Source organism: Watersipora subatra, chromosome 1 (genome assembly GCF_963576615.1).
Source record: "Watersipora subatra chromosome 1, tzWatSuba1.1, whole genome shotgun sequence".
Taxonomy (NCBI): domain Eukaryota; kingdom Metazoa; phylum Bryozoa; class Gymnolaemata; order Cheilostomatida; family Watersiporidae; genus Watersipora; species Watersipora subatra.
In genome coordinates this window covers 644904-671319 of record NC_088708.1, presented here as the reverse complement: position 1 = coordinate 671319, position 26416 = coordinate 644904, and the positions used below count along the sequence as shown (strand labels likewise).

Genomic DNA, 26416 nt, shown 5'->3' with positions numbered 1-26416 from the left:
GCTGCCCAAAAGTAGCATGTCAAAAAAGATGTCATGATGTCTGCAGACTAGAGCCAGCAGCTGAAATCCTACACATAACACAATCTAATGAGTAAGCAGATTTTATTCAGAGGAAACATGATGCGGTGTCCTTCTTTTCAGAAAGCTTAAATTAACTGAACCTGACACTCTCACATTAGAGTTATTCTCTCAGGGTGAACAAAACTCTTGTCTTATAATGACCTGTGACAATCAACTTGCGTGTACTGAGATGATATGATATAGAATTTTGAATCATACAGTCGCTGTCCACAATATTTGTGAGCCTACCAATTTTTCGGATGCGATGTTGGTTTCTATGGTGTTCCGTTTTAACCGAGATCAAATTTCATCGATTTAAATCTAGAAACATTCTGGCAGTCGGATCACCAGAAATATACAAAACAATCGCAAATGATAGAAAAATATCCATACTTGCTGATAAAACCTACAAAAAACCAATTGTGTATGTTCGTTTTTAATCAGTGGATGACAAAAACCCGACATGGACAACTGGCAGTTCTAATACCTCCAGGTAGACAGCCTATGGGTGTAACGCCAGAGTGTAACGCGTTACTTGTAACGCGTACACATAATGAAAGCTTATTTGTTCGTTAGAAAGTAAGACTCGTAGCCCATGAGTTCACTGAGGAATAAGGCTGGATTTCAAAGTGACACACACTTCTGTTGTGCGCAGAACATCATTACATGGATGTCTTTTATATGACTTCAATCGAAATATGATCACCCGACAAATGGGAATGTTACTGCTTTCCTCAACTGCGAACTAGATAAAAACATACACATAACACAGCCGACGGACTTCATCACCCATAAATCTCAGAGCTTAGTCTATAAGCCTAACCACTTCCGCTCTCTCATTCTTTAGACTGATGCAATCAACCGAGTCTTGGATGCTAATCTCTAATAACTGGGGTTTACTAAATATCTAGCTGGTCTGCATATGATATGATGGATATGATGATGGTGATTAGAAGACTCGGTGAGATGTCTGTGTTAACAACATTGTAAGACTCAGTAATAGCGCATGACGAATGCATAACATAAAGTCATCTCCCGATCGCAACTTCTCCAAGTAAAAGACCTTTGTCTGATTCACCATGGTTTGGCTACTAGCACTGCATTTCGCAATAGTAATTAAAATGTATCGAACAAACTACATCTTTTAAATGTTGAACAAGTAGAATATTCGCAAATATAGCCATGTAAAGACCTGTATTGTAACAGATTTGAAGATATACATAGACTATAAACTAGTTATTAATCGGTATTCCGCTCCTCTATCTACTACAACAAGCTTTGATAACATTCTAAATTCTAATAATGCAGTAATAATACTCAAGTTCTCAGTCAATCCGCAGAAGCACCATCTGAAACTTATCTCTCAGTTGTCAAAAAGGTTCAGGCTGCTTGAAATCTGACCCATCAACACATAAAACCTGTCAAACAGTAAACTCTGCTCAACGCTAGGTACAGCATAGTGTAGGTACAGCATAATGTAGGTACAGCATAGTGTAGGTACAGCATAGTGTAGGTACAACATAGTGTAGGTACAGCATAATGTAAGTACAGAATAGTGTAGGTACAGCATAGTGTAGGTACAGCATAGTGTAGGTACAGCATAGTGTAGGTACAGCATAGTGTAGGTACAGCATAATGTAGGTACAGCATAGTGTAGGTACAGCATAGTGTAGGTACAACATAGTGTAGGTACAGCATAGTGTAGGTACAGCATAATGTAGGTACAGCATAGTGTAGGTACAGCATAGTGTAGGTACAACATAGTGTAGGTACAGCATAATGTAAGTACAGAATAGTGTAGGTACAGCATAGTGTAGGTACAGCATAGTGTAGGTACAGCATAGTGTAGGTACAGCATAGTGTAGGTACAGCATAGTGTAGGTTCAGCATAGTGTAGGTACAGCATAGTGTAGGTACAGCATAGTGTAGGTACAGCATAATGTAGGTACAGCATAGTGTAGGTACAGCATAGTGTAGGTACAACATAGTGTAGGTACAGCATAATGTAAATACAGAATAGTGTAGGTACAGCATAGTGTAGGTACAGCATAGTGTAGGTACAGCATAGTGTAGGTACAGCATAGTGTAGGTACAGCATAGTGTAGGTTCAGCATAGTGTAGGTACAGCATAGTGTAGGTACAGCATAGTGTAGGTTCAGCATAGTGTAGGTACAGCATAGTGTAGGTACATCATAGTGTAGTTACAGCATAGGCTGCTACTAGGAAGGGATAGCTTAAAAATTCAGAGTAAAACATACACACTGTTCACAAATAATTGGAGATTAATTTTGTTTTTTTATGTTTTTCATTTAAACCCTCAGAACTAAAGGGTGTGTTAGATATTACGAACATATGAAGTTTTGAGTTTTTATAAATATATTTTGAGTTGTCCAACCCTTGCGTATGGATGGATTATTATCCAGCGGTACAAAAACCTCAGTGCAGCACAACTTCTATGAAGGGAAATTTACAGTTTGCTATGTAAAAAGTAAGTAGATTGTGTACTATATATAGAGCAGAGAGTGTACTATATATAGAAGTATAGAGTGTACTGCGTATAGATGTATAAAGTCTATTACATATAAAGGTATGTAGAGAGTGTACTACATGTAAAGGTATGTAGAGAGTGTACAATATATAGAGGAATGTAGAGAGTGTACTATATATAGGGGTATGTAGAGAGTGTACTATATATAAAGGTATGTAGAGAGTGTACTATATATAAAGGTATGTGTAGAGTGTACTACATATAAAGGTATGTAGAGAGTGTACCATATATAAAAGTATGTATAGATTGTACTATGTCTAGAGGTATGTAGAGAGTGTACTATATATAAAGGTATGTATAGATTGTACTATATAAAGAGGTATGTAAAGAGTGTACTATATATAAAGGTATATAGAGAGTGTACTATATATAAAGGTATGTAGAGAGTGTACCATATATAAAGGTGTATATATATATTGTACTATATATAGAGGTATGTAGAGAGTGTACTATATATAGAGGTATGTATAGAGTGCACTATATATAGAGGTATGTAGAGAGTGTACTATATATAGAGGTATGTAGAGAGTGTACTATATATAGAGGTATGTATAGAGCGTACTATATATAGAGGAATGTAGAGAGTGTACTATATATAGATGTATGTAGAGAGTGTACTATATATAAAGGAATGTAGAGAGTGTACTATATATAGATGTATGTATAGAGTGTACTATATATAGAGGTATGTAGAGAGTGTACTATATATAGAGGTATGTAGAGAGTGTACTATATATAAAGGAATGTAGAGAGTGTACTATATATAGATGTATGTAGAGAGTGTACTATATTTAGATGTATGTAGAGAGTGTACTATATATAGAGGTATGTAGAGAGTGTACTATATATAGATGTATGTAGAGAGTGTACTATATATAGAGGTATGTAGAGAGTGTACTATATATAAAGGAATGTAGAGAGTGTACTATATATAGATGTATGTAGAGAGTGTACTATATTTAGATGTATGTAGAGAGTGTACTATATATAGAGGTATGTAGAGAGTGTACTATATATAGAGGTATGTAGAGAGTGTACTATATATAGAGGTATGTAGAGAGTGTACTATATATAAAGGAATGTAGAGAGTGTACTATATATAGATGTATGTAGAGAGTGTACTATATTTAGATGTATGTAGAGAGTGTACTATATATAGAGGTATGTAGAGAGTGTACTATATATAGAGGTATGTAGAGAGTGTACTATATATAGAGGTATGTATAGAGTGTACTATATATAGATGTATGTAGAGAGTGTACTATATATAAAGGAATGAATGTAAAGAAATAAAGAGGTAACAGTAATGACCTTGCTACAGTTCAAGGTTAGACAGCTGAGGCTGACAGGAGACCGTGTACACGTATCACGTTAGCAGAATGCGCGATGGCTTGTTATTAACCTCTATATATCCTCTGTCTGTGAATTATATACAAATAAAGATGATCAACAAAAAAGTACAACTGCAGCATGTTTTAAATATGCAACCTAATACGGACATAATACACTATTTGTAATCAAACTGCAGGGCAATCCTGATTAGCAAACATGTACATTTACCGCTGATTTCACCAGAGCATCTCAAGAAACGATGAGTAAGATATCATGTACAAGTCTCACTCATACCACGATAACTTTGAGACAGTGTATTCACTCATAAGCTGTCTTTAAATAATGTGAGCATAAGGTGCTGCCCTTGATTTTAGATTGAAGACAACAGCTTTATTACCAGGAATCTAAGGAAGCAATTAGTACCACCGAAGCCAAAACACCAAACTCTACTATAAAAAGTTTATAACAGACATGACTGTTACAGCGTCTATATGTAAAACTTATGAAATCTTTTCTGAAACTTATTGGGAGTATTTATCCAAACACCCGGATGCAGATGAGTCTCGAGAATAATAGGTGCTACCAGTCACATTTCTGTCAGCGCTTATATACAAACACTAGAACAAATCACTAAAAAAAAAACTAATAGACACATATTCAGGTGATTTGAAGTTCTGGCATTGCTTACTTTAAAAAATTTAGAAGAAAGAAGAGAATAGACAGTAAGAATGATAGTCAGGATCGTACTAACCTCGAATCAATAAGTTGCACAGACTGACTGCAAGGCCCGACTACCGACTTGAGCAAACGCGGCAGAAAGGTCTCAGCTATTGATTAGGTAGGTTGATAACAGTATTGATTCGACATGAAGCGTGAGTAATTATCCCATTGAAGAGTGAATCACGGAGCAGCAATGCCTTAAGTGCTGCTTTATATGCATAATCTCTCTAATATCATGTAGCACCATCTAACATGATATAGCATTACCTAATAGCATATACAATATAATCTAACATTATATAGCATTACCTAATAGCATATACCATATCATCTAACATTATCCAGCCTTATTTAATAGCATATACAATATCATCTAACATTATATAGCCTTATCTAATAGCATATACAATATCATCTAACATTATACAGCCTTATCTAATAGCATATACAATATCATCTAACATCATTAAAAGTCAACTAGTGTTTTTCTGTGTCCTTGGGCTTCCCTATTAATAATAAGAAAGCTGGCATGTAGTAGGCTCTGCCATACCATGCTGCCTATATGTGCAGAGTAGTGCTATACAATGCTCTTCTTGCCTGATGGGAATTATATTCTAGACAACTTAGAATGCTTCGACTAGATTAATGTCTCTGACAACACGGTAGCAGGTGAGATGCTCATGACTGTCATACAATCTGACAGATATCTAATGACTGTCATACAATCTGACAGATATTTAATGCAAGCATGAACAACTGAAATACAACTGACAACATGGTAGCAGGTGAGATGCTCATGACTGTCATACAATCTGACAGATATCTAATGACTGTCATACAATCTGACAGATATTTAATGCAACCATGAACAACTGAAATACAACTGACAACACAGTAGCAGGTAAGATGTTCATGACTGTTATACAATCTGACAGATATCTAATGACTGTCATACAATCTGACAGATATCTAATGACGGTCATACAATCAGACAGATATCTAATGACTGTCATACAATCTGCCAGATATCTAATGACTGTCATACAATCTGACAGATATCTAATGATGGTCATACAACCTGACAGATATCTAATGACTATCATACAATCTGACAGATATCTAATGACTGTCATACAATCTGACAGATATCTAATGACTGTCATACAATCTGACAGATATCTAATGCAAGCATGAACAACTGAAATACAACTGACAACACAGTAGCAGGTAAGATGTTCATGACTGTTATACAATCTGACAGATATCTAATGACTGTCATACAATCTGACAGATATCTAATGACGGTCATACAATCAGACAGATATCTAATGACTGTCATACAATCTGCCAGATATCTAATGACTGTCATACAATCTGACAGATATCTAATGATGGTCATACAACCTGACAGATATCTAATGACTATCATACAATCTGACAGATATCTAATGACTGTCATACAATCTGACAGATATCTAATGACTGTCATACAATCTGACAGATATCTAATGCAAGCATGAACAACTGAAACCAGAAAGAACAAAATAGCAACTGTTTTTAAAGAAATGAACTGAGAATTATTTCAAATAGGGGTGAGAATTTTTAGAGACTATGCGTCGGTGCTCAAGCTGATAATTTCTCAGCGCGTCCAATTAGAGGTCTTACGGTACCTTGATAACCATAGCGTAGTCATTTTGTTATTTATAAAGTGGTTATATTGATAACAATAGAGTAGCTATGCTGATAACCATAGAGTGCTCATCTTGTTAATCAAAGAATGGTCATCTTGTTACCCCTGATAGCACTCATTCCTTTAGCTAATAGTCATTTATTGAGGGCGACTAAAGTCTTACTCATATATAGTTATACATGTATCTGTACATCCATAAAGTCTTTATTACTGAATTGTTAACTAGAAAGAACTCAAAACTTAAAGGTTGATTTGCAACAAAATTCACATTACAGTTATTTGGGATCAAAAGATTCACCAAGCCTTACTCTGTTGTGTTGTAGGTGCTAAATACGTGGAAATGTGATTACAAGCTCTTAAAAGCTCACAAACGCAAAGCCACCGTAGATTGGAATCTCTTTATTTATCTGACGTAGTCATTACAGTTTGGTTATGGTCTTGTCACGTGATGTTATCACATGAATTCAAAGGCCAATCAAAAGCTCAATATAAAACTTATCGTAGCACTAGTTTATGACAAACGCTTCGGGTTTTACCGAAGACTCGTATCAAATATAGATGCTCGCTACTTTAAAGTTTTGTTTCGGCATTATCTAATCGTCAAGTCGTAATCTGATCATGTGACCCAATACTTCGCAAATAATTTTTGCAGCACTTTTCGATTATCACAGGTGACCAACAGGCTCGTCATGATTATCAGACAATGATATGTAATCCTTCGAGCTAAGGTTAAAAAGTTTAACGAATTTTTTCGGTAAGTTATAAGATATCAGTGCTAAAAGTGACAGCATTACAATGACGATAAAACAGACGCGTAAGAACAATAGACATGGTTTTATTGAATGCGTGAAGTATATTTGTGAAAATATTTCGACGAATGAAATTGCATGAAAGTGTAAACAGAAACCATCCTGTAACAACTACGTCCTATTTGAGCCGCTTTGGAAAGCGAATCCAAACTACGGCGGTCTCGTGATGGCAGCGATTAATTGTTCGTTTTTGAGCTTTTAAGAGCTTGTAATCACATTCCCATATATTTTGCACCTACAACACAACAGAGTAAGACAAGGTGAATCTTATGATACCAAATAACTGTAATGTGATTTTTGTTGCAAGTCAACCTTTAAGAAAATATTCAACCACTGTTGCTTTTACGCTTGCTTTTTGATTGAACAACTTCACCAGATATATCTATATATATATTTCTCACAGTCTGTCCGTGTGTCGTCGTCAGAAATCCGGCTATAGATCTTAAAATCTTGGAATAAATATTCCAAAACTTAAGAGGATTCGATCTCAGACCAAGCCGTTCACCAGTCTTATGCCTAGCCCACTAGACTACGGAAGTCGAATTGCTAGCCTGCCAATATAAGTCATTATATCAGGGCAAAACCTAACTGCTTTGCGAATGACGCGGGTCATAGCATAACGTCACGAGAAGCTGTTCGCTCACATTATTAAACTGGCTAATAGCAAAATTCTCACTATTTTTCATTGTTTATAAGACAAAAAACTTGTCTCATGATATGTAGTTTGAAAGTTAGAATGGAAAATGTTGTTATATGTTAGATACAAATTTATTTTCTGTCCAAATACTCTTCTATTACACCGGCAACGCAGGGTGGCACAGCTAGTATATTTATATATACATGCTAGATATACATATACGAGACACTCCAAAGCAAGCTTCATCAGAAATGAAGGAATTGTTATTGATAAAAAACTTCTGTCTTTAGTTCTAACAAAATATAATGAATATACTGTTCATAAACGCCTGCCCTATTAACCTGTGCATGAAATGTGATTTGAGTGGTACCAGGTGTTATGAATCTAGAGTTGTGTTCTCCTACATAAAAGTGAGAATAATTATTAGAGAGATCAGACAGTGACAGCAGTTATCTTCTCTTGAGCTGCAAGGAAAAATTAGGTTACGAGTTTGAAAAATAGTCTACGAAAAACGTGGATCAAAGCAGTTTGACTTATTACCATCGTAAAACCTTGAACTTGGAGGACCTTGAACGAATATGGAGAAAAGTCACGCTGGGTAGTACTAGCAAAGCAATCTGCACTGAGAGTTGCAAGAAGGAAAGAAGTGCTGGCTTAGTAATTACTTAGTAAGGAAGGAAAATAAAAAACTAGCCCTGAAACGAAATGGAGCCAGACCCTAGCAGCAAATCATATTCCATCAACGAATGAAAAGTTAGAAAACCTTGAAAATTGTTAGGCGATAGAAGATGTGGACATTTTTGGACACTCTGAGAGTAAAATAGCAAAACACTTATACAAAACACTTATACAAAACACTTATACAAAACACTTATACAAAACACTTATACAAAACACTTATACAAAACATCAAGCTTCACAGATTTCATCAAGAACAATGCAAAAGGATTTGAAAAAGATAAAACAACTTTGTTTATGATAAACATATGTTTGAACTTAGTGTATACCTACCTAGTAACATCAGCTTAAAGATGACAGTGGAACTTAGTGTATACCTACCTAGTAACATCAGCTCAAAGATGACAGTGGAACTTAGTGTATACCTACGTAGTAACATCAGCTCAAAGATGACAATGGAACTTAGTGTATACCTACGTAGTAACATCAGCTCAAAGATGACAGTGGAACTTAGTGTATACCTACGTAGTAACATCAGCTCAAAGGTGACAATGGAACTTAGTGTATACCTACCTAGTAACATCAGCTCAAAGATGACAGTGGAACTTAGTGTATACCTACGTAGTAACATCAGCTCAAAGATGACAGTGGAACTTAGTGTATACCTACGTAGTAACATCAGCTCAAAGATGACAGTGGAACTTAGTGTATACCTACGTAGTAACATCAGCTCAAAGATGACAGTGGAACTTAGTGTATACCTACGTAGTAACATCAGCTCAAAGATGACAGTGGAACTTAGTGTATACCTACGTAGTAACATCAGCTCAAAGGTGACAATGGAACTTAGTGTATACCTACCTAGTAACATCAGCTCAAAGATGACAGTGGAACTTAGTGTATACCTACGTAGTAACATCAGCTCAAAGATGACAGTAGAACTTAGTGTATACCTACGTAGTAACATCAGCTCAAAGATGACAGTGGAACTTAGTGTATACCTACGTAGTAACATCAGCTCAAAGATGACAGTGGAACTTAGTGTATACCTACGTAGTAACATCAGCTCAAAGATGACAATGGAACTTAGTGTATACCTACGTAGTAACATCAGCTCAAAGATGACAGTGGAACTTAGTGTATACCTACGTAGTAACATCAGCTCAAAGATGACAGTGGAACTTAGTGTATACCTACGTAGTAACATCAGCTCAAAGATGACAGTGGAACTTAGTGTATACCTACGTAGTAACATCAGCTCAAAGATGACAGTGGAACTTAGTGTATACCTACGTAGTAACATCAGCTCAAAGGTGACAATGGAACTTAGTGTATACCTACCTAGTAACATCAGCTCAAAGATGACAGTGGAACTTAGTGTATACCTACGTAGTAACATCAGCTCAAAGATGACAGTAGAACTTAGTGTATACCTACGTAGTAACATCAGCTCAAAGATGACAGTGGAACTTAGTGTATACCTACGTAGTAACATCAGCTCAAAGATGACAGTGGAACTTAGTGTATACCTACGTAGTAACATCAGCTCAAAGGTGACAATGGAACTTAGTGTATACCTACGTAGTAACATCAGCTCAAAGATGACAGTGGAACTTAGTGTATACCTACGTAGTAACATCAGCTCAAAGGTGACAATGGAACTTAGTGTATACCTACCTAGTAACATCAGCTCAAAGATGACAGTGGAACTTAGTGTATACCTACGTAGTAACATCAGCTCAAAGATGACAGTGGAACTTAGTGTATACCTACGTAGTAACATCAGCTCAAAGATGACAATGGAACTTAGTGTATACCTACGTAGTAACATCAGCTCAAAGGTGACAATGGAACTTAGTGTATACCTACGTAGTAACATCAGCTCAAAAATGACAATGGAGCTGTTCAGCCAACGCTGAACATAGCTAACAATACTTGCAACTCCAAAATGTTGGTATTGTCTGCCCTTATCCAATTGGCTCAAATTTTTGCTCGTAATTATTAGTTATCTACCCATAGTAAATACATGATGAATAGATATATTACTAGGCTTACTTTTCCAAAGGGTTTCATATTGCACTATAATTGAAACAATATTCTCTACCACTTTAATATCAGAAGCAACTCTGTCTGTTATAAAATATGATAGCTTTTAATACAGCAATACACTTTGGCACTATTTCAATAGCATGATGAAATTGCAATGAACGATTCTTAGAGCTTGGGGAAGCAATTTACCAACTTAACAAATAACTTAACTTTGAACTTACATAATACGAGTATCTGTACGCAGAATAAACATGTTGACTAACCAATGAACAGTCATAATACATAACTCATCATAGCCAGCACTGTTGACTAACCAATGAACAGTCATAATACATAACTCATCATAGCCAGCACTGTTGATTAACCAATGAACAGTCATAATACATAACTCATCATAGCCAGCACTATTGATTAACCAATGAACAGTCGTAATACATAGCTTAATATAGCCAGCACTGTTGATTAACCAATGAACAGTTAAAGAAGATTATAATGACTTTCAAAAGTGAACGAAGGCACAAGTGAGTTGCTATTTTATAGTAGCGACACTAACAATCTGCCTAACTAAAAATATGCCAAAGGCCCAATACAATGGACTCATCAGGGTAAACGGCAGTTGAGTGGTCAGTACAAAAACACTTGTTTAGCAGAAAAATTGGCAAGATACTCTGACTCAATGATTTCGCTGACAAAGTACCCAACGCCGGTGGCGAAATTGGTGGAAACTAACAGCAAAAAATAAAGTCTCGTATTACCATTATCGCTTTCAGCTGCTCATGATTATTAACTGAGTGTCATTAAATGTGGACATCCCTTTTTCCTTATCAGCTATTTAAATACACTTATATGTCGTAAGCAGACCTACAAAGTGCCCAACTAGGCAACTGAAAATTCTCTTTACTGGAAGGAGTGGTAGAATTATTTCTAAAACATGACAATGTCTAGGATTGACACAAGCGACAGCGAAAACAAAGTCGAAACCGTTATAACTGAAATACTACCTTCTCCGTAGGCTCAAGACAAGCAATCCCAGTTACAAACTATCAATAGGCTACATTATAATGAGTGTTGAAAAATTTTACAGACATTCAAAGAGCCCATCACAATAAGTGGACTAACCCCAAATGAAACTTTCTATTCGCACTATGCCTAAAAGGAGATGTTAGAAACAGGCTAATTGACGCTGACTATGAAACTTGTCAAGAACAAGTCTAAAATATGGCATCTGAAAAAGGCATGCACATTTGATACTGAAGAGGCTGAAGTTCTGACCAGGAGAAAATATTTACTTTTTTGTCAGCCAACTTTGGATAGCTTTGGCGCTGCTCACCCCATCGCTAGAGACCAAACAGTGAAAAACTATGACCATAAGCTAGCTTATGGTGCGACTACCCGCTCATCATGCCCATCAAAAGCTAGCTTATGGTGCTGCTACCCGCTCATTACGCCCATTAAAAGCTAGCTTATGGTGCGACTACCCGCTCATCACGCCCATCAAAAGCTAGCTTATGGTGCGACTACCCGCTCATCACACCCATCAAAAGCTAGACCAAACTTCATATAAGAATAGGTAATCAGACTTATTAACACCAGCTTACAAAACAGCTTACTATTGGTGCTCAATTTCCTGATGGAGTTTATCTAATAGCCAACTTGACTTTCAGAGGGCATCTTTGCATATTGGGAAGGATTTTGTGTCCAGCTGAGACCGACTAGGGACCAACACAGGCCTTTAGAAATCAGAGTACAGACTATTATGACTGTAGAGTTACAACCACACGCAAACGTCATGATACTGACCTGCATGACCTTACCATAAAAGTGGCAGCTGTGCTAGTCGAAAGAATTCCTTCAAACCATGGCAACGTAGTTGCCTCCTTTTTATATAAATCAAAAAAGGAACAATTGTAGGTCTGTACAAAGTGACAGCCCACACCATAAAACTAACTGTTAAAAAAACATTGCAACCTGTAGTCCAGCCTAGATAGGTATTGCATAAAACTGACAGTATGGCCAGGGTGGACTCTCCTCAACACTGAAAGACACATCAGACCATCATGCACTAAGCCAATAAGCAAAAGGCTGAGCTGCTACCCCTTCACTGCTGCCCAAGGCATGTTGAACATGAATCTCACTAACTGAAAAGAGTGCATCTATCAAACAATGCCAGCATCGACACAGGATGGCCATTGGGAATTAGTTAGAAATTCAAGTGAGCTAAAAGGAACACACTTTATTATTAACGTACAGAGTGCCAAAAGTTCACCAGTAATGTTAGTACAGAAGATGGCAGATGGATCTTCTGCTTTAACTACCGGAAACTGAACTAATTAACCTTGAAAGATGCTTAGTTGGACTATCAGCTATCATTCATCTTGAGCATAGATGCCAGCGCAATACGCTTTGAAGCCATCATCTGTTTGAAACAAAATATGCAAGACCAGATAGTCTTCTACTACTTCAAGACTATATATCGTGAGCAGCAGAATTGCTGTATTATCTGATGTGAAATATTGGCCATCATGTGTGGTGGAGCACTTCAAGCCACAGTTATATGGACAGACCACACCTCATTAACTTGGTTATTCTGGACAGCACATGATCAAAGAACAGCTGGTGCAAATGGCTGGAAATCCTCTCACAGTTTAACTTTACGTCGAACAACGAAAGGGGAGAGTACATAATAATGGGAACGACCTAAGTCAGCGACAGTAAAAAAACTGTTGAAAGATTACACATCTTACAAGGAGGAAGGGCCAACCAAGAAGAGAAATTATGGATAGATCAATAGAAAATATACACTCTTAAATAGAAAAGAATGCAGGGCTACAGAGCTTAGATCAACTTGTGCAAAACTGTTGACAGGCCCCTAGCAAGTTAGTTTACAACAACTACAAAGATTTAAAGATGAGCTCTTTCTAGAAAGTGATATCGTATCGTATGTAGAGGAACTCACACATCTATATATATTAAACACAAAATTTGTCTTCTTTTATATGTTTTTCTGTCTATTCGTGTATAAAAATGAAGCTGCAGATATTTAGATAAAAAAAAAATATATGGAGCTTATACAATTTTTTTCGAGGAAGTTAATTACGCTCTTTTGAGTTTGATCTTGGTGGGTCTAGCAAACCTACAAATAAAATTACAGTGGAATCTCTATCTACGAAAGTAATTCATTTCGGAAGCCGTTTTGTAAGTAGAAAGGTTTGTAAGTAGAAGCCAATTGTACCATATAGTGTAAATGCCCTAATTTGTTTCAAGACTCCACAAAACTCAGATACAACATTTATATAAATGCTCACACTTAACACCTTTGTCCTTCTGTGTTTTAGATCTGTCATAGTCAGTTGATAGGTTTCGATGTTATGAAATAGTAGGCTAAATACAAATCAGTCATACACATAATACCTTTACACAATTTTGCAGTAATCTCACAATTTCACAAGTCTCCTCAAATACCAGCTCTCTACAAGATAAAGAACAGGACCTGAGAACCTAAATCCTGTACCTTCTTACAGGCTACCGGAGACATCTATAAAAGAGAACCGTTTCAACGACTCTTCTGTTCTTTTTTTTATTAATAAAGCACTTTTTTTTTAACCGTTGAATCTTCTTCTCTTTGAACCGTCATGGCTTTGACTGCCGAGACTCGCAGACATGCGAGACTCAACGGAAGAGCATAGACAACTGTTTGTGTAAGGGTGTCATTGGATATTTTTAACACGGACTATTATTATTTTTTTAGAATTTTGTTAGTTGTGTATTCAATATGTTGAACTTATAGAAATAAAGATGTATCTTCTACTGGTGAATGTTGGCATTGTTTATAGATTGGCACCTTCACGAGTGTCTGATCCAATATTAATTAAATTAGTTCAAACAACCTAAGTGTTGTAAACTTAAAAATAAATGAGATATTCTAAAGAACAAACTCTATGAAAGGAGTGGTGGCCATGCAAAAAGCCGTGGGGGGAATAACTCCAAAGAATTGTCTTATTTGGATGCTATCGGTCCCACTGACGTCAGGCTCATCAAAGCGCTTCGGACTACCGGCGCAAAAAAGCATAATAGACCGAAAAAGGGAAAGGTGACTTAGGCGATATATATAGAGAAGGGATTTTTGGGAAAGTGGTTGACCTAGAAAAGATAACAGACGGCATGTATTAAGATTTTTACGCAGTGACCAATCTTTTATAATTTTTTTCTTACTGTTCGCTCTTTTGAAGAACTTTTTTATGTTCATGGTTACGTGTCAGAATGTTGAAAAACAATGCATTATGCCTCAGTGAACACTAATCGACTAATTTTTGATTTCATGTTATGATCTGATTGGTCAATTATCTTTTCTCTCGTATTCTCTCCCAACGATCTCGTGTATTTTTCTATTCCGTTTCACGTTTTATGTTCTCAAAATAAAGTCAAGAACCATGACGAATTTATCAGGGGGGCTCTTTACAAATAGAAACTATTAGTCATTCACAAGCAATTCCACACTCTGCTGCCAGTCAATGACCTACCATTGATTCATGGCTACATCAACAGGTTGTGGGCCCAGGGCCAGTAAAAATGAACTACTGCAGAGATTGTATTTCAATAGTGACATGAATTGCTACAACATTTGAGAAACCAGATTCCTTGCTCACTTGTACACTCAAAATGAACTTGTTCATCAGTCAATTTTGCCAAAAGAAGAAGATGTAGATAATCATACAGATTTTGATAAGCACAATAAACGAGCCTACGCTGAGTTAGTTCAATACATAGACGAACGCTCTTTACAACTTATCATGCGAGATGCTAGTAATGTCGAACGTAAGGCATTACAAATCTTATGTGATCACTACATATCCACTGAAAAACCAAGAGTATTAACACTGTATGAACAACTCACTACCATCGAGATGAATGAAGCTGAAGACATCTCAGGATATCTAATTCGTGCTGAAAATTATGCAACTGGTTTGAAAGCAGCTAATGAAACAATCAGTGACAATCTGATAAAAGCCATGATTTTGAAAGGCCTCCCTTCTTCTTATCAATCAATCATTCATTGTTATACATACACAACTTGATAAAACTGAAACTTTCGCTGAATTCAAAGCCAAACTCACAAATTTTGATCGACAGCAAAGAAGTCAACCCGCAACTGCTATGACTGTTAGCACACACAGGCCGACAAGGAACCAAAATCTTTCCAGAACATTCTCTAACCAGAAACCAACAAAATTCCACAATATTCCAAGCCAAGTTTGTCAAGCATGAGGACGAAAAAATCATAACGCATCTCAGTGCTACTCCAGAGATAAACTGAAATGTGGGCACTGCCACCTAAAATGACATGTGGAGATAGTTTGCCGCAGAAATAAAAGGGAACAACAGTTCATGTCAAATACTGCCAACGCAACACATGATGACGACGGCTCATTTGCATTCAAAATAGATGCATTCAGCACCACAAACCCTTCATCCCAGGATTCCGAATCATTCAAACTCATAGTAGACTGTGGCGCAACAAGCCATGTAATAAACACCAAAGAAGCTTTCATTGACTTTGACCACACTTTCCAGCCAACAAAGCATTTTATTGAGATGGCCGATGGCCACTCATCAAATGAGATCATCAAGGCTCGTGGAACCGCCAAATACACAATCATAAACAAGCAGAATCAGGGGAGAACCATGTTCCTCAAAGATGCACTCTACGCCCCAAGCTTTCCTCAAAGCTTATTCTCAGTACATGCAGCCACTGCATGCGGAGCCAAAATCTCATTCTCACCAGAAAGAAACATCCTAGTTGCAAGAAACACAGAGTTCCCAATCATAAGCAAAGGTAGACTGTTCTTCCTACAAACAAACAATAGTGAGAAACAGAGTTCTGCCTATGTAACGAAGTCACTTGATGAATGGCATAAAACTTTGGGACATGCCAATCGTAAAGACAATCAAACTACAGGAGGTGACCAATGGCATGAGAATTGCTGATCACACAAAAGACCGTAAGACCTGCATCACCTGCCTAGAAATAAAGATAACCAAACAACCACACAAACAAGATGAACATCAGATCCTTGCGACAAAGCCTCTCCAAAGAGTACATTCAGATCTATGTGGACCGATATCTCCGACATCTAAGGAAGGCCACAGATTTGCTATCAACTTCATGGATGAATTCTCAAACACGATACACACATACCCACTTCGTCACAAAGATGATGCCACAACAGCCCTGAAGCAGTTCATCACAGATGTTGAAACAGTTGAAAAAATCCAAGAGCTCCATTCAGATGGAGAAGGGGAATACATTGGTGCATCTTTCACAGCCGTATTGAGAGAATATGGAATTAAACACACTACCACAGCCCCATACTCATCTTACCAGAATGGTAAAGTTGAAAGATCTTGGCGAACACTCATGGAAAGCTCAAGAGCAATGATTAAAGATGCAAACTTGCCTAAGAACTTGTGACCCTACGCACTTCGTCATGCCCAATACATCCGCAACAGAAGTTATCAGAGACGAACCGGGTCAACTGCTTTTCAACTGATGACAGGTATCAAACCAGACATGAGGTAGCTTCATCTATTTGGCTCATCATGCACCTATTATTCAGAGGGTCACAAAACGAAGTTACAGGACCGAGGCCAACCTGGTACCTACTTAGGTATACACGCAAGAAGTCAGAGTTACATAGTGTTGACAGAGAAAAACACACTCATAACCTCAAGAGATCTTCAGGTCCATAAAACTGGAGCCTCGGATATGGATGACGATTTAATTGAAGAACCAACAAATATCAGCGAAAATGACACACTAAGTGATTTCATATCACAAGAACCTAAAGAACAAACAAATTCCAGCAGAAATGGCACACCTGCAGGTGATGTCATGCCACAAGGACCTGGTGACGGAAAAACAAAGAGCAGAAATGACACACCAAGAAGTGATGTCATACCACAAGAACCTGCTACAAAACACACTAACAAGAGCAGAAATGACACACCAAGGGGTGATTCCATACCACAAGAACCTGCTGAAAACCTTACAAATATCAAACTGCGTCCCAACAGACAAAGAAATAAACCAAAATATTTATCCGACTATGTTCACAAAACAGTCGATGTTGACTATGCATACAGGGCAATATACAATGTCCCTCACACTTATAAAAAAGCCATAACATCTAATGAAAGAGACAAATGGCAGGAAGCAATGGACATTGAAGTGAACACTCTGAAAGAAAATGAAACCTGGGAAGTCAAAACCTTACCTACAAACAGAAATGAAACCCAAGGACGTTGGGTTTATGCTCTGAAGCAAGGTGAAGCCCCTGGCCAAGTGAAATATAAGGCCAGACATGTGGCCAAAGGCTATTCCCAGACTCAGGGGATAGACTATGAAGAAACTTTCTCATCTACCACAAGACTCGCATCAATTCGGACCTTACTGCAAAAGGCTACTAATGAAAGTCTGGAACTCCATCAAATGGATGTCAAGGGAGCATATCTTAATGCACCCATAGACAAAGAGATTTATCTTGAGCAACCACAAGGCTATGAGGAAAAAACACAAGATGGCACAAACCTAAGCTGTCATTTGAAAAAATCTATCTACGGTCTGAAACAAAGTGGGTGTAACTGGTATCAGACTCTGACAGAATTCCTGACATCAAATGGATTCACTCCAAACTTAAGTGACCCATGTATCTATACAAAAGCTGATCTCAGAAACCAAATTCTGATTCTGTTTTGGGTCGACGACATCATCATTGCGAGCAACAAACCAACAATGATTGACTATGCAAAGAAGCTTCTGAACAAGAGATTTCACATGTACGACCGAGGGAGACTCAAATGGTTCCTCGGCATTGACTTTTCCTTTGATGAGAAGGGACATTATCACATGAGCCAAGAGAGCTACACAACCGAGATCTTGCGCAAGTTTAAAATGAAAAACTGCAAACCGGCAGCAACACCTGCTGAGAAGGGAATCCAGCTACTATCTAACAATGACACAGAAACTGACGACACGAAGAGTTTTCCCTATAGAGAAGCCATAGGCGGTCTTTTATACCTCATGACGGCCACTCGACCAGATATCTGTTGGACAGTTTCCAAGTTATCCCAATATCTGAACAACCCTGGGAAACCTCAACTTGAGGCACTGAAACGCTTGTTTCGATATATCCAAGCAACCAAACACTACAAACTGACGTTTACACAAAGTCATGGAAATTTAACTGGCTATTGTGACTCAGACTGGGCCGGAGACGAAGAGTCCTGAATATCAACCACTGGATATATGTTCACACTCGGCAGTGCTCCTATTAGTTGGAGAACCAGGAAACAACCAACTGTCGCACTATCATCGTGTGAAGCTGAATACATTGCTCTTGCTGAAGCTGTGAAGAAGATGATTTATCTACGTGAATTCTGCGTATCACTAGGACATTCTATCGCTCAACCACCTAAAACACTCATTTACTGTGACAATCAAGGTGCTATAGCACTCACAACAAAACGTCCAGGTCAGATGAAACGCACAAAGCATATAGATGTACGATATCATTTCATCCGCGAGCGTGACGATGCTGAATATCAGTATATACCAAGTAGCGATAACCTAGCCAACATCCTGACGAAGCCATTGGGGAAGGTACAACACCAGCACCTGACACAAAACATCGGCATACATATTGCGGGGGCGGTTTGAAAAACAATGCATTATGCCTCAGTGAACACTAATCGACAAATTGTTTATTTCATGTTATGATCTGATCGGTCAATTATCTTTTTTCTCGTATTATCTCCCAACGATCTCGTGTATTCTTATATTCCGTTTCACGTTTTATGTTCTCAAAATAAAGTCAAGAACCATGACGAATTTATCAGGGGGGCTCTTTCCAAATAGAAACTATTAGTCATTCACAAGCAATTCCACACTCTGCTGCCAGTAGGTGACCTACCATTGATTCATGGCTACATCAACACAGAATAATCTAGTTTCTGTTCCAATTAAGTATTAGTTGTTTAAGCTACTTAAACAATATTGTTTCCATTATTATTCATACGTTTCCTCAAGATAAGATTTGGTAATTAGCCCTTTTTATTATCAAAATATGTCTTACTGTTTTGTTACGATTACTGTTCCTTATCTAGTATATGTAAAATTTTCTGGTCTTTTTGTTAGTGTTTAGATTGTTACACTGCAATGGCTCATTGTCTAACAATAATTTTTATTGTTCTGAATGTGAAAACTCTTAGAAACTCGGCAATCAGCAAGACTATATGATTGGTCGGTTTGAACGATAACCGTCAATCTCTAGGCCAATCGCTTATGTAATATAAATACTGCCACTAATTTTTAGGCAGTTCAGCTTGGGTTTGTGACTCTTGAATTAAACGTATGATTAGTATTACTATAATAAAGTCGTTATTGTTGGAGAAATATCGTTTATAATCGTCACTAACAGCAAGCTCACACAAAATTACTACAACTAAATTGGATAATTAAATAATTATCCTTACAAGAGTTGTGTTCTCTCCTGTTGGGTTTGGCAGGTTGTACAGTTGGCAGCGTTGGTTTCAGCGCAATCTGTTGGTTTCAGCAGAACGGAAGTGAGTTGGGTTCAGCTCCCTCTTGTTGGTTTCAGCAGGTTGTACAGTCAGCAGCGTTGGGTTCAGCGCACTCTGTTGGGTTCAGCAGAGCACAAGTGAGTTGGTTTCAGCTCCCTCCTGTTGGGTTCAGCAGGTTGTAGCGTTAGTTAAAGCGCAGAGACTAGAGCCAGGGGCTGTCCCCACCCCACTCTTGCGAGCTTTCTTCACCACCCCACTCTTGCCAGTTTTCTTCATAAGCCAAACGATAATTTTTGACTATGTCTAGTTTAAGCGTATAAACTAGACAGAATCAAAAATAGAAAAAGATGACAAAACAAATTTAACGCTGATGTAGGCCTATGTGTGGATGCAGAGCGATTATGTTTAAAATAAACCTTCTATTTCCACACATGATAATGGCTCACGCAAATGAATTCGTACTAAAGTGCGCATCAACAAATAAATATAACAGAAGTCACAATAAAACATGACTGAAACTTCAATTAGGCGCAGTGTCGCCAAATATAAAACGCAAGTTTCCAAGTTTGGCTTACAGAGGCGTTTGGTAGTCATTTACAACCAAATCTTCTATTAAGTATGGACAAGCTAAAATATTACAATAGAAAGTTACGACTCTTACCAGAAAAACTTACGTTTGTGCAACCGGACTAGCTCTACATAATTAATAGTTGATATACATCTGCATTTTGTTGAAAAAAAGAATTTATTCGAATAAACGAAAGTTTTTCAATCCTGCATCGCTCAATCCGGAGACTCTGAATCGCAATACAGCGGAAATTTTTTGTATTGGGCGTCAACTATTCCGCCCGCAGTAGTAGTGCTCATACCACATGCATATGGCTTTCCACGGAAGACATTTATCCACTATACATGTAATTTACAAGGACCACAACTATTCCGTTATTAGATGGAGAGTTTAGGTTGTAGTGCGTGCTTCAATGTTTGTCACACGTGACTACAAAACTATGGGTTTTCGCCTTGCTCTCTTCAGCAATTAGCTGTCTCGCGTACAACTAAAGTTCGTGAAGCGAGCCTTTGTTTAATAAAAGCGCTCACATAATTTTGGTAATTGATTGTAAAAATCTTTAATTTATAGTAAAACTAATATTATTTGCCAAAAATTTTAATTTTTTTGTTTGATGTTTTTAAAATTTGGTAATACTGCTTACATACTGTAATTGATATACCTGCATAAATTAACTTCTGCCAAGCCTGCTGGCCAGACTTTTAACTTTATGCACCTTTGGCTATTCAAATTAATGTTAGAGGTCATCGATACCTGAGTACAAAGTTCAGCGCAGGTTGCTACGATCGACTCCCAGATTTTAGCATACCTAGTAAGTATTCGCCTGCATCAATATCAAATATGTATTTTTTGTTTTATGTATCTTGGTTTTTGTTTGCTAATGACGACTGTTTTTTTTGTAAAACGTGTAATATTAGTAACTCAGTAGTTAATTGTACATTCAATCGTTTCAAGCAGTATTCATGATAATATTAGCATACTGTTGTAACCTCAATACGGACATTCAGATATTACCTCGTAGTTGTCTTCACACTAGACAATGTGGAAGTGGTGTGCCTCATATGATTTAATTTATTTTGTCAGTGGTTTTTATTTTTCGAGTAATTGAGTTTAATGTTAGTCAGTAGTGCAAGCTTAACTTGTTATATAGGCCTATATAAGTTTCTAGTGCTTTAGCTGAGTAGTTATTTGTAGGATTTTTAATGTCTCTTATGGTTTTAGATAGAAAGCTGTTAAAATATTCACTTTTAGTGGCATATAAAGGAGATCACTTAAGATAAGCCAAAATATTCTAGTGAAAAAATGTAAAGTTTTGTTTTAGGGGCTATTTTTAAAACCCAGCAATAACTGCCACGCTGAAACTAGTGTGTAGAGTTTTTCTAAGCCATGTTAAAAGCCAAAATAGTCATTGGTTCACAGTTTCAGCTAAAGTTTATATTTGGGTAGATTAGTCATATATATCGACCTCATATGTTATTGCCATATTAAGGATTATTTAGCTAGTGTGTTAGAGGATGCATTTTACCGAATGATAAAACAGGTAACATATTCTAAAAACTAACTCAACATCATGATACTTCCACTACATGGCAAAATTAGTTTTACTCATGCAGCGCAGTGTTATGTGTGGTATTTAAGGAATTAACTCACTTGAACACCACACTAACATTATTGATTAGTAACTACTATGTTCTCGCTTTATCCAGACTATGTTTCTATTATTGATTACTCAAAGGCAAGCCGCCTTGTTTTGTTATGGCTCTCAAGAGTTGAGAGTTCAATTTATAGGACTTGACCCAGATCTTTAGTGCAAGTCTAACTATGCTATTTCTCAGAGCTTAATGTAGCAATAGAAATATTCTTTATTCTCATAAACCAAAACCTAATACATGAGTAGCAAAATTATAAAATAAAGTTAACAAGAAGTAATAAAAGCTAAGTAATACAAAAAATACTCTCCAAACAGCTGTATCTGCTCTTTAGCTCAGTCTTGTACGTCTACAAGGTGTTGATGTCAAAAGAAGATGAACTACTATAAGTGTTCTCTTTTATAGGCATTTGGTTATCCTGAGGGTAAATGTACAAGTGTTCAGGGTTGTGTCTTTAGGTTGCTGAAGTTGGTCATAGAGGGAGCACTGGCTTTAGGTACGTCATCAGACGAGCGCTGTTCTAGTGGAGCGAATGCTGTAGTTGTGTAACATTGCTTCTGATGGCGCTTGTGTTCGTCAGGGACTTCACAAGATTAATGAGACGTCATATTCAAGTTATTTTGTCAATGTCTGGTTTTAGTTGGGAGGGGAGTAAATTTCAACATCTCGTGGTTTCTCTGATAAGCGATTAGCTCATCTTCTGTGGTTGAATCTTTTCATTTTGGAGTTCCTAATTGTAATGTTATGACGATTAGTATTTGGTTGTTATTGGTAGTTGTGTAAGAGAGTTAACTTGTTAGTCACTGTTTATTGAATAAGTAACCCAAGATGGTAGAGTGGAGCCCGTCACCATGGCTCTCTACAACACAAGAATAAAGAATGTTAAATAGGGTGTGAGCAATAAAACAAAATGTACAACAGAACTACTATGAAACATGAAGTATGTAAACATGTGAAAACACTATAATACATTGTCAATTGGGTTGTGGGGATGGGTAGGGTATCATTCGGTATGAGTAATATCACACTAATTAGCTTGTCGCTTTATTATTGGACTTTGGATGCCTTCAGAGGTCTTGTTGCTGGTGTGGCTTGCTATCTGTACGTCCCATTGTGAGCATCGTATGTATATCTTTTGGTCTTACTCCATTCTTTGTCGATGTCTTAATATCTTCAAGCAACTGCATAATGCATGTATGTATATCCTGTGGTCTGACTCTATTCCCTTTCAGTTTTAGTGAAATGTCAATATAACAGCAATAATTGTCTTGTTGTTTTTCTTGCTAAGAGGTATATAACCAACACACTCTACAGCTTGTAAGCACTGATATTTAGTGACAACAAATTTACACTGATGATTATAAACTGGAAGGCTAGCTGGTAGATGTGGATATACATATACCTGTATTATATATAGGAGCAACGATCAATGTATTGCCTTATTTACATGTAGCTATAACGGCGTATATTTTCTTTTGGTCAAGTTGGCTGAAGGCCAGATATAGAAAATGGGAGAAATGAATATAGTATGTTTGCTGTAATCTTAGTGATATACGATGAATATAGTGATTATCACACACAAAAACAGTTGTTCACGTAACACTACTCCCTAACTCGAAAAAAATGCAATGTATATATATGCAAAATGCAATATATATACAAAACTCATTGTGCATTTTAAGAGTCAATGCACAATGTAGTTGGTTCTGACTTGCATCGGTAGCTGCCTTTTCTTCATGGTCGATCAGGACAGTCGGCCTGTGTTTGGGTCGGTTTTGAGGTGTATCGGAGTTCATCTGGCTCGGTTTTACAGCGCTCGAAGTGATATTGGGTGCTCTGTCTTCGATCTCTCCAATACTAGATGTGAGTGATAGGGTGGCATTATCTGTTGGCTCATCTTCACTTGGTTCATCAAGTATGGTTGCGAGATGTACTTCTATCCCTTGTTCTGAGTTATTCAAACAGATCTCGGAAAGCAGTTTCCACCAGCTGGCGTCATGGCACAGCTTCTTTCTGTCTGCTAGTCTTTGGCCGTGGACCCGGGATCCTTTGATCTTGGTAATCTCATAAAACATAGGCTCAAATGGAATAGCCCACTTTCCTGCAAAGGTCTGTCGACATAATGCAAAATCTCAAATACTGAGTGAGTGTCCTTTGATGTTTCTCTTTGAGTTCTGGGTGTCAGCCATCTTTTTTTGTATGTGGCATCGTTCTCTTCAATTGTTGTTAGCTCATTCACAGTCAGTGCGCGTCTCTCCGAGTCATGTCTGGTCTATGGGATCTTGTTCATCTTTTCCCGGTTTGTACCTGAGTTCGAAATCTATGTTTAGCATAATCATGACCCAGTTCTCAATCTGGGGTGGTATTTTGGCAATTGCATTGTGGAACATGTGTATCAATGGTTTGTGTGATGGTATGATTTTGAAGTGGGAAGCTCCCAGCAAGTACATGCTAAATCTTTTTTTTGCACTATTTGGCGGCTAAGGCGTCTTGCTTGGTTTGGCTGTAGTGCTTTTCAGTATCCATCATGGCGCAGCTGATGAAGTGGACTGGTCGTAACCCCTCTCTGTGGTCTGATGGTTGGGACAATATCTTTGTCTGCTTCAAACTACGCCACTGTGTGGTCGCTTGCAATCTTTTTAATCTCCTCAAATGTTTTGCATTCTTTTCGAGTTCATCTAAATCTGGTGTTTTGTTTGTCGAGTTCTCGCAATGGTGAAGTGATGGATGCATATTGTGCGATACATTTCAAGAGGTAGGGGAGAGTGGAGTTTGCTGCAATGCGGGGCACGTTGAAACACACCTCAAATTTCTTGCTTGTTCACATCATTTTGAATTCTTATCTCACTAATTAAAGACCTTTCTAGGTCATCATTCTAGGTTATCTTATGAGATATCTTGATTGCTTAAAATGAAAAGAACAGCAATTTAAGTGAGCCATGATTTTGTAAAATTTATTTGTAAATTTTTGCTCTTTTATTTTTATATCCAAATTTAGAGAATTGCATATCTTCTTTGTACATCATCCTATGTTATCAAAAGTCACTGGAGGCAGCTATAGACATGTTCTCTTCACAATGTACCCACCAACTTCATGAGATTACATCATCCATAGTTGGGATAAACATTTTGGTTACTCTTTGTCATTTGGGGCTCGTTAAAACACAAAGGGTATGGGCAAGTTGCAACATGTTTTAATGATAAAATAGAGGGGCAAGTTGCAACGTGTCTCAAACTTGTCTCTCTATTCTTATGGAGGGGAACAGCTTGAGTAGTGTTGAAGTTTTGAGCTCTTGAATTTCTGGACAATATTGATATCACGACTGCAAATTTTAACATATAGAAAGAAAAGTTTGATATTTAGATCAACATGTTTATATGCTTTGTTGTACTGTGTTTGGAAGCTTGTTTGTCATGATTGTTGTACACATTGTTCTAAAGTTCATAGCCAACTCTTTTCAAGTTTTTCTTGCTTAGAGAATCAGTGGAAATTTGAGTTGTTTGGCCGAAAATAAATTTCAAGAAAACACAGTTTTAAAACTAAAATTTACTATGAAAGTCAAGGATGATTCAATGTAACCCATAGGATGTTTTAACATTCCCCTTACCTGGGCACATTGACACAAATTATGCAATTAGTACGTTTGTAATTTTTTCCAAAGTATGCAACCAACATAATTAGCATTTGGCATACATACCCTACAAGATGAATTTATTCGCGGAGTCAAGTTTCGCGCAAAATGCCTTTTTCATGCATATTCGCGGACTAATTTAGTCGTGGATTAACTCAATCACTCTCTATTAAGGGTTAACTCTATTGCGGCTAGCAATAGAGTTAACCCTTCACATGCGTACACCCCGCGTTTAGGTTGCTATTTAGCTTACAACTACGAGTCGAACATTCTAAGCTATAAATTTCTCGCTGCGTTCAGAGATTTTCACCAATATTCATCGATTTGGAGGCCTTTGAGAAACCAACAACTTGTGGTAAGTAATGAGTTTTTTCAAAACCATTTATTAAATTAATAATTGAATTTTACTTTGGTTATTTGGTAAAACGCAATATTTATTTTTTCCATCCCTACCGCTTCGTTGTTTTA

The 26416-nt window shown here is 37.3% G+C and overlaps 2 protein-coding genes across 3 annotated transcripts in view; one reads left to right on the top strand and one right to left on the bottom strand.

Moving 5' to 3' along the window:
- LOC137400192 (PP2C-like domain-containing protein CG9801) overlaps positions 1-20855 on the bottom strand; it is a 33866-nt gene extending 13011 nt beyond the window's left edge. The window contains exon 1 of one of the 2 annotated variants that reach the window (XM_068086530.1): positions 20761-20855. The gene's annotated coding sequence lies outside the window, so the exon portion shown is untranslated. Of the gene's footprint in view, positions 1-20051; positions 20346-20760 lie in introns of those variants that run through there. The other variant, XM_068086522.1, reaches the window with a different exon arrangement.
- Positions 20856-21425: 570 nt separating this feature from the next.
- LOC137402030 (fatty acid desaturase 6-like) overlaps positions 21426-26416 on the top strand; it is a 38619-nt gene continuing 33628 nt past the window's right edge. The window contains exon 1 of the mRNA XM_068088507.1: positions 21426-21478. The gene's annotated coding sequence lies outside the window, so the exon portion shown is untranslated. The remainder of the gene's footprint in view (positions 21479-26416) is intronic.